Below are 9,488 nucleotides of genomic sequence, written 5' to 3'. Positions count from 1 at the left end.
ATTTATTCAAATTTTTTTTTATTTATATATATATATATATATTTAATTAAAATAAAATTGAAAAAAATCATTTTAAACATTTTAATTATTTTTTTTTTATTATTACTAGACATTTCAGGTGACTCCATTTTATTTTCAGGTGACCCACATGGGGTCACTACCCTGATGTTGAAAAAATCGTGATTTAACCCACCAGATTAATTCATACCCGTGACATAGGCAGTATAGCTAAATGCTAGGGGGCGCCGAGCAATTAGACAATCAAAGTGCTGATATTAGTATACTTAATTTGATAGTATTATTAATAATTAGTTAGTCTAGTTTGAATTAAAATAAAAGCTGGACCAGATGTTTACTGTTTACTGCTGCAGCAGTGACGTCATGTCTAAACAACCAAACTAATGAAAGAAGAAGAGGAAAATGTGGAAAAGCCAGAGGTAAGTCAGTGTTTGACTATCATGGATTAATAAATTGTCTTGTTTTATCAAACAAGTTAGCAGAGCGACTATGCTAAGACATGTTAGCAGCTAGTGCTAAACAGAAACAGATAAAATACTAGCTTAACAAAAACATTGGTTGCATGGCAACAGCTGTATATTTTACTTTACACAATTCACAATCACAATTGAAGATTTACACATGATACTTCATGATAAATACACACATATCCACAACTTTCAATTGTGTTTTATTGTGTATATTTGTGGATTTGAAAAACATACAACATTTAATAAATAGTTTCTTTGTGCAATACCTCTGTGAACTGCAACTATTTAAATTAATGTGTGTTAATTTCTACAATTTCAGTAATATGTTAAATCTGGATGTTTTGCAGCTTTTCACAAAATGTGAATATCAATAGTAAAATAAGTATTTAGATTAAAAAGAATACTTGATGAGCCAACCCACCACTATCTATCATTTATTTGTATCTTGTTTTTGTGCAAAGCCTTACTCTAATAATGTTAATCATTTTTATTTTTAACCTGTTACTAAGATATTTAAATTGGCTTTTATTTACTTGTTTATGTTCTTTTATATGTGCATGTGAAACACTTTCATCAAAATTAAATAAAATGTCAAAAAAGTAATTTTGCTCATGTTTTCTCCTTATGTAAAGCATCTTTGTGGATATGGTGAAGACCACTATGCAAGTGTTAGAAATGATTCTGATAATAATATTATAACAATCATGTAATAATCAATTACTTGGAATAGAAGAAAAAAAAAGGCATATAAGGGGGCACGATAAGAAAATCTGGCCTAGGGCACCAGAGAGGTTAGGGGCAGCACTGTAACCCACCATGGAGGAGCAGTGGTCTTCCTCTCTCCTTCCTCTCTGTAGATTCTTCTAAAAAGTGCTTAAAGACTTACTTTTTTAAGAAAGGGTCCGAGTCTTACCAACTCAGTCTGATCTGCCATATTGATGGTATTTTCTTGTATTTGAATGTGTCTTTTATCTTTGGGAAGCACTTTGTGACTATATGTCTGTGAAAAACTCAGTGACATGCAGTCAAGGTAGGCAAGGTAGGCAGTGCCTACCCAAGGGCGAATTGATATTTTGATTATTTGCTTTAATATAATCATAAATTATTTATTTCTCAATTTCCTATACCATACAGTACCTCTAAGTTTGAAAGTGTCCGGATTTTATGTGTTTCATAGCCCAAATGACTAAAAATCCATATTTCCTGGTACGGCTGCACAGTCTGACCCTGCTGTGAGGCAGGAGGAGGACACGCCCTCTTCCAAAAGCACATTGCTGCTCTGCCTATGTTCCCATAGCATGTTTTTATGTGTTTGCACATGCTCAGTCAGTTCCCCAAGATAAAAACCATTTACGTCCAAAGGCAGATCTCTACGCTGCCTTTGGACGTAACCGCGCTATGCTAAATGCTATGCGTAAGTTCACAGTGCATTAGTGAATTGATCCAGCGTGGCTGCTGCTACATTCTCTAGCTAGTGGGCGGGACAACACTACAGTCAGGATGACAGCGCTAAACTTTCTTTTGAGGAAAAACAACAGTTTTTAAAAGATGGAGACCAACACCTGAGCTACCAGACCTTCAGCAAAGGTAAGGTCAGAACATTGTTGGTACTTTCTACAGTGAATGGAACAAAAGGAAGGATTGGCTTTCTGGATGCTCCTCACTGAGGATGTTCTGAGTTGTTGTTGTTGTTGTTGTTGTTGTCATTTTCTCCATGTTTCTGTGTTTCCAACACAAACAATGGATGCTCTGCCGTGTCATGAGATATATGTTGTTGGGAGAGTATGGAGGCTATATATATTTATATATATTCAGCCTAATATTCGGTGTCTGCACTGAAAGACAATCATCCCCCCTCCTCTTAACCTTTCTCACCCCTGTGTGAACCATCCTCTCACCTCCTGCTCTGGCTCCCTGAATACCCACACACCTTTGGACTGTACCGACACCCCTCCCCCCACACTGCCTGCTCCCCTCACAATAAACATCACAGCTGACCAGGTGAAAAGGCAATTGGTCAAACTCCACTATGGAAAAGCTGTAGGACCTGATGGAGTCTGCCCCAGAGTACTGAAGGTTTGTGCTTCACAGCTCTGTGGAATATTCCGGCACATCTTCACCATGAGCCTGAGTCTGCAGAGGGTCCGTGTGCTGTGGAAGACCTCCTGCCTGGTTCCTGTTCCAAGTATTATTATTATTATTATTATTATTATTATTATTATTATTATCTATCCTACTTTGTTTTCTACTACTGTAATGTGTGTGTATCTGATCCCTATTTTTTAACAGTCTTTTATTTAATTATACACTTATTTCAGAATCAGAATCAGAAGAGCTTTATTCTTCTTGCTTCTCTCGACGAGGACAGTCACACTCTCTGTTTCTCCCTCCCTTCCACTCTTATCTCTCCCAGCTGCTGCTTTGTCTGGTCCTGTGAGCCTAAAAACAGTCTCTCTCTGTAACTCATCCAAAACCGGAATAATGGAATTAATTAGTTGGTCTCTCAGTGCTATCGATCAGATTTTTTTAGACGAAAAGAACCGGGGGTGGAGAACCCGCATGTCCAAGCGGGACGTTTGCGGCTGGATACACACTTGACCCTTGGAACAAGTGGCGAGTTGTGTGTCTGTCCATTCTTTCTGTGGAAGACGTGGAGGACATCTACATGATTGGAATAATGATAGTAGGCATGCTGCTGATCGGAGCTGGTGGCTTTTTAATCTATCGAAAAGTCCGTTTTACGCTAACAACTGTTTTGGAAAAGCTGCCAGTGATTTCTGAAGGATGTAGCAGGGCTCTGAACACTCAGACTCATGTGTTGATCAATATCAAAAGCAAGCAAGAGCTGCTTATGGATCGTCTACTTATGGATAACAACTGGGAGAAGTTGGAGACTTCTTGATTTATTGTTTATTCTTTCTTTCGTCTTTGTGATTTTTTTTTCTGTGGCTGTAACAAAAGCAATTTCCCCCTGGGAATATATATATATATATATATATATATATATATATATATATATATATATATATATATATATATATATATAGTTTACTTACTTACTTACATGGCAATAAAAGTGTTTTCTCTTTTATTTAAAAGCTGTTCCAGTTACATCCAGGGGGTTAATAACCTCGGAGAAAGTAATACAATATTATCTAAGAAATTCTCTCTCATTTTTGTGGCATTTAGCAAATGAAATAATTTTGCTAATCCTAACTGACCTGAAACAGGAAAGGTTTAGTCTGATTTAATTTCCTTTTTCAGCTGCTGGTGCCTATCTTCATCTTTCTTTAGGCTCTAGACCTGGGGGACTAAATGTATTAATAATAATAATACATTAAAATAATTAAGAAATAAATATATGAATAAAAGTGTCTGAAATGACTAAATAAATACAGTGAGTGTGTTGGTGAAGAAAAAGAAGAGGATAAATAAATGATTGAGACAGTGTGTTGTATGGTGTGTATTAATCATTCATTCATTATTCTGCAAAAGAAATGCTTATTTAACCATTACAGCCTGTTCTGACATGTCACACCTGTTTACAGCTTTTTGTAAAGACACAGCTGCAAAGCAAATGTTGTTAAGTGATACCCAAAACAACACCTGTTTTCCACAGAAGGTGCTAAAACTTTCACCTCGAGGTGTAAGAAGTCACACTTTACTTAACAGGAAGACAACGCCTTGTTATGTATCAAGTGTTAACCACAAACAACAACAACTAGTGTGGAAACCACCCTTTGTGAACATCTGTTACGCCAGCTGGGCCATGACATCTGTGTGAACTTTTGTCCTATTTTTCTATTCGCTGAGGTGGTCAAATCATGTATTATGACATATTATCACGCCATGCTTCAGGCTATATATACCACTGATATATTGTGTTCGGGGGCTTCTCTTACGCGGACATTCTAGTTGTTCATGAAACCCCCTTCTTTCTCTATCGGCTGATAGTTTAAGACTTTCATACTTTGAAACTTTTATGATTGACTTTTGTTTTTTGTAAACCTATAATAAAAATTCATTAACTATTAAGAAACATACTTGATTAAATCAACCGCCTGCAAACACCCACATCTGAGACGGCGCCTGAGTGGAGGACACACTTCTAGGCCTCTGGTAAGTGAGCCTGCCCTTGGTATCCTCTAAATAGGGGTGTCCGGGGTGGGCTAACTCATGCTGTTGTAAAAAAGAGTTGTTTCCAGCTTCGACGTATATTGGATGGGTCCTAATATCAATCCCACATAACTATAGCGAGACTACTCATAAACCTAAAATATGATAGACTTCCAATAGGAGGAAGTACACTTAGTCCTTTTCTTTATTAGATAACAGAGCACAACTGTTAGAAACCTTGGGGTTCTATTTGATCAGGATTTATCCTTCAACTCTCACATAAAACAAACTTCAAGAACTGCCTTCTTTCATCTCCGTAACGTTGCTAAAATCAGATCTATCCTGTCTCAGGGCGACGCCGAAAAACTAGTCCATGCTTTTGTTACCTCTAGACTGGATTATTGTAATTCTCTTTTAGCAGGCTGCCCGAGCAAGTCGCTTAAGACACTTCAGCTGGTTCAAAATGCTGCAGCACGTGTACTGACTAAAACTAGGAGAAGAGATCACATTACTCCTGTATTAGCCTCTCTGCATTGGCTTCCCATAAAATATAGAATAGAATTCAAGATTCTTCTTCTCACTTATAAAGCCCTAAATGGACAGGCACCAGTCTATCTCAAGGAGCTTGTAGTGCCATACAATCCCCCCAGAACACTACGCTCTCAAAATGCTGGACTACTCGTTGTTCCATTTGTCTCTAGAAGTAGTATAGGAGGAAGAGCTTTCAGTTATCAGGCCCCACTTCTCTGGAACCATCTACCAACCACGGTTCGGGGGGCAGACACCCTCTCTACCTTTAAGGTTAGGCTCAAAACATTCCTCTTTGGTAAAGCTTTCAGTTAGGAACCAGCTCATAGCTCATAATTAAGATGCAATAGGCATAGACTGCCAGTGGGGGGGGGGGGTCTGGCATGCTCGGTTGGAGAGAGGTTGGAGAGGGCGTTAAGAGAGAGGTCATTTAGGCTAGAGAGGGACCGGAGAGGGTCCCATTCCTCTCTCTAACACTCCCTCTATGTCTGCTTCTTCCCTTGTGTGTTTGCTCCTGTTCTCCTTCTGGCTTTTGTCTTGCAGGTCCGTGGGATCCTCAGTGTGGAGTTACAGAGTCTCAACAACTCTGTCTCCACCCTTTCCTCTGCACACACCCAACACAGCATAACGTGGATGGCTGTTCATCATAGGAATGGGATCCACACAAGGTTCCTGCTGCTTAACAGAAGGTTTTCCTTGCCACCATGATGAATTCATGTTGGGTGTGGGATACATATGTATGTGTATATACGTATATATGCATATGTGTGTATCCATAAAATGAAGAGTCCGTCCTTAAGACTGCTCTACTGTAAAGTGCCTTGAGATACCATTGGTTATGATTTGGCGCTATACAAATAAAGATTGATTGATTGATTGATTGAACAATAATAGAGGATAGGCAGCCAGCTTCGGTGACAAGGTAGAGGGGGAATTCTTGTTTGAGTACGACAGTTTTAGATCCCCTGCCGTCATAAAGTCACACAGTGTGAACCTAATGTTTGTGCTGATTGTTGTTAACTGACTGCAGAGTGTCAGTGGTTCAGTGAGGACAGAACCAGTTTCCACTGAGGATCCAGTAACACTAACTACTTTGATCATAACCAACTCCCCTTTGATTGTTAGAGCTTTTGATTTTAATCCAATTTACTTTGCAGTGTGTTTCTGTTTGACCGTTTGTGTGGTACTTTGCACTTTGTACATTTCTTAGTTGAGTTTCTAGGTGTCATTTTTATTATTACAATAATTTAAGTATTGTCATTGTTTCCACTTAATTTGGTTTATTGCTCCATTTGGTAAATTAATAACTACGTTGTTTGGTTTTTACACCATTCTAACTGGTCATGTTACTCCTCCTTGACTCTGAGAACAAATGAGTCGTTACAAGGTTAACATTTAATTGTTTGGTTTCCCGTATGTTGCACAGTTTGGTAGTTTGTTAAAATGAAGGTGTAAAAAGTCAAACAGGAGTATTATCTCCAAGTCCTTTTTAGAGACAGGTACATTCATTGTACCGTACAATGCAAAACTGTGTTGAAATGAATGACCAAAGGAAACCCTACACATGATCATTTTAATTAACACACCCAGTTCAAACAAGAAACAACATTACAGCAGACATCTGATCTCAACTGTCTGCATGCTTCAAACTGTAGGCTCAGTGTAAACTAATAATAAACTACAATATTAGCATTTCCTGAAGTTCACGTGAGGATACATAGCTGAAACACACCCTATTTGGCTACTGGACAAAAAAAAAGAACACCATCCACCAATCAGGAGCCAGTACCCTCCCTCTCTAGACCCCCACACACATAAAAGAATGCAGAACCTGTCACGCCATCCACTAATCAAGAGCCAGCAAGTGAATGTCAGTGTGAATTTCACTGTGACATCATCACACACTCTGCTGATGACATCATCAGGAGCTGGTCACACATCAAAGGACTCAGTAGCACATTGAGTATTTTTTAATGAAGGACAACCTTCAGAGAGAGACACAATAACCTACAAACTCCTTGGACTCAGTGAATTTACTTAATCTCTGTCACTCTGACAACAGTTATATTTTTGATCTAATGATGGAAGTACATCAGTTCAATGTAAAGAGTCTGGAACAAACATGCTTTGACTTCCTTAAGGATCATCTCTGCCCAGAAAACTGCATTGGGAAGTGCCTGTTTTATTCCCATTTTGTTTCAACTGAAGTATGAGGCCTTTCACTTTATCTGTGAGAATTTTGAGGAGTTTTCACTCTGTGAAGAGTTTTTGCAGTTTGCACTGCGCAAAAAGCCCAAGAATTGAACCCCGAATATTCCAAGATATGAGTCAAATACGATGATATCCACCTGGGATACTCTCTGAACAGCAGTTGAAGTCGATGTCATGTTCGGAGCATGTCAAACTCCGAATATGGGAACACTTTTATACTTGCCATATCACGGAGTTCAATTCTTCCCGGATACTCTCCCCGGTCATATCTGAAGTCCGATATACAATTCATGGCCCATAGGGTGACTCACCATACCCAGGACAGTTAAATGCAGTGTCCCTAACTCTATACTAGGTCCACTTAAACCTTTTCCCCTCTGAACCAATTGTCTCATCATAAATGGCAGATCTACATTGAAGATAGAGACTATCAAGATAAATATTAAAAACAAAAATCACTTAGTGCACATAACATTTTATTCTATCACAATAAAACTAGAATGAGTTAGAAAAAGAAACACACACACACATGTATCACACAAACAAAATTTTAAACATCTCTATCTGAGTCTCCATCCACCTCACTCACATGCAGATAGATAGATGTTTTATCTGAATTAGGGCGGAGCCTTTTTGAAAAGTGTCCAGAGTCTGTGCATAAGTGAGTGGATCTTGGCTCAACACTTTTTTTTCTGTTATTGTCCAGTGCTTTTTCCATCATCTCTGACAGCTGTGTGGCTTTGGTAGAGGCAGATTTATAAATAGTTTATTCTTCTGGAGAGAGGATCCTCTGTCCCACTTTGACCCATTCCTTGAAAAGCTGTGTGACAAATGTGAAGAGAGGTCAGTATCCTGAGCATTTTTATTTCAGCTGTCCTAACATGAACACAAGACCCACTTTAAATATTTAATCCCATACATTTCTTGGCTAACACAATGTAACAAAACAATTATGGGTCCTTAAATTATGACAATAAATGATAACAGAAACAAATCCATTGCTGTTATTAATTGTTGTTCCAATTGGTTTATTGATGCATTAACCTCAGCTCAACAGCTTGTCGCAGGCAATTAAAATGTCTTAAAGAGTCACTTTAGAAATAGCCTGTATACACTTTGTTTACAGGTGATTGATAAATACCATGATCAATAAATGCAGCAGCACGGCAATAACACTGGATCTCCTGGAGGTAAGAGTCTTCCTACTCTTTACATCCTCCTTGGTCCCATTCAGGTCCTGCTCCTCACTGGCCTCGTAGGATTCTAAAGCCATGTTGCAGCTCCTAGTGAATGAAAATGACAACACAAATACTATGTCATGAATTCATACTAAATGTATTATTTTAAGGCATCTGAAAAGGCTAATGATGACTCAAATACATTAAATTAGGTCCCCAGATGAATGTGATCAGACTTACTTCTAACTTGGCTTGTGCCCCAGTGTGGCTCAGCATCTTAAATGGCCCCCATCACAGCCATGGTCACTTTTTCATTGTGATCAGAACAGAATCTGTGGTGGTGGTGGTGGAGGTAGAAGATACTCATCATTCAGCAAAACATGTTACAACTAACTGTGTTTTGTAATTTTCACAAAATGTGGCAATTCAGAGGGAAAAAGACCAAAAACATACTTGTCCTCTGGCTAGACCTTCCATTGCAGCTCTGTGAGGCTTCTATATGTATGACGGACCAAGCCCTGTATGGATATAAATACAGTGGTGATCAAATGTGTGCAATGTAGAGGACAGACATAAATACATGCTTGGACTTACAATCTAGCCATAGTACATGGATTCTTCGACATGCAATACACAAGTGGTTCTCAACCTGTGGGTTGGGACCCTTCCACTCTATTATTGCTAACAAGTATTGGTTGAAACTGAAGTCACATGTTCAAAACTCTAAACACAGCCTGCATATCCATCAGTCATCTCAGCTCAACAGTTACTCTCATCTCCAAAAGTGTTTCTCACCAACAAAACACTTCATACACGTCTCAAATGAAGCTCATTCAACCACAACACTAACAAATAATCTCATCTAGTCACTCTGAGCTCACTGAACTACTAAATACTAACAACAAAGAGCATTACATTGTCAGGTACATCAGTATTTTAATACAAAATAAGATCTTTGCACAAAAAA

The 9,488-nt window shown here is 38.5% G+C and overlaps 1 long non-coding RNA gene across 1 annotated transcript; it reads right to left on the bottom strand.

Annotated features, from left to right (window-relative positions):
• Positions 1 to 8,488: 8,488 nt before the first annotated feature.
• Positions 8,489 to 9,080, bottom strand: LOC114467829 (uncharacterized). Its single transcript, XR_003674575.1, has 3 exons — positions 8,975 to 9,080; positions 8,762 to 8,853; positions 8,489 to 8,626 (listed from the first exon to the last, which is right to left on the bottom strand). It is a non-coding gene; the product is annotated as an uncharacterized LOC114467829 (long non-coding RNA).
• Positions 9,081 to 9,488: the final 408 nt, after the last annotated feature.

Source organism: Gouania willdenowi, chromosome 8 (assembly GCF_900634775.1).
Source record: "Gouania willdenowi chromosome 8, fGouWil2.1, whole genome shotgun sequence".
NCBI lineage: Eukaryota > Metazoa > Chordata > Actinopteri > Blenniiformes > Gobiesocidae > Gouania > Gouania willdenowi.
Note: the sequence above shows the minus strand (reverse complement) of the source record. Positions and strands in the feature narration are given on the sequence as shown.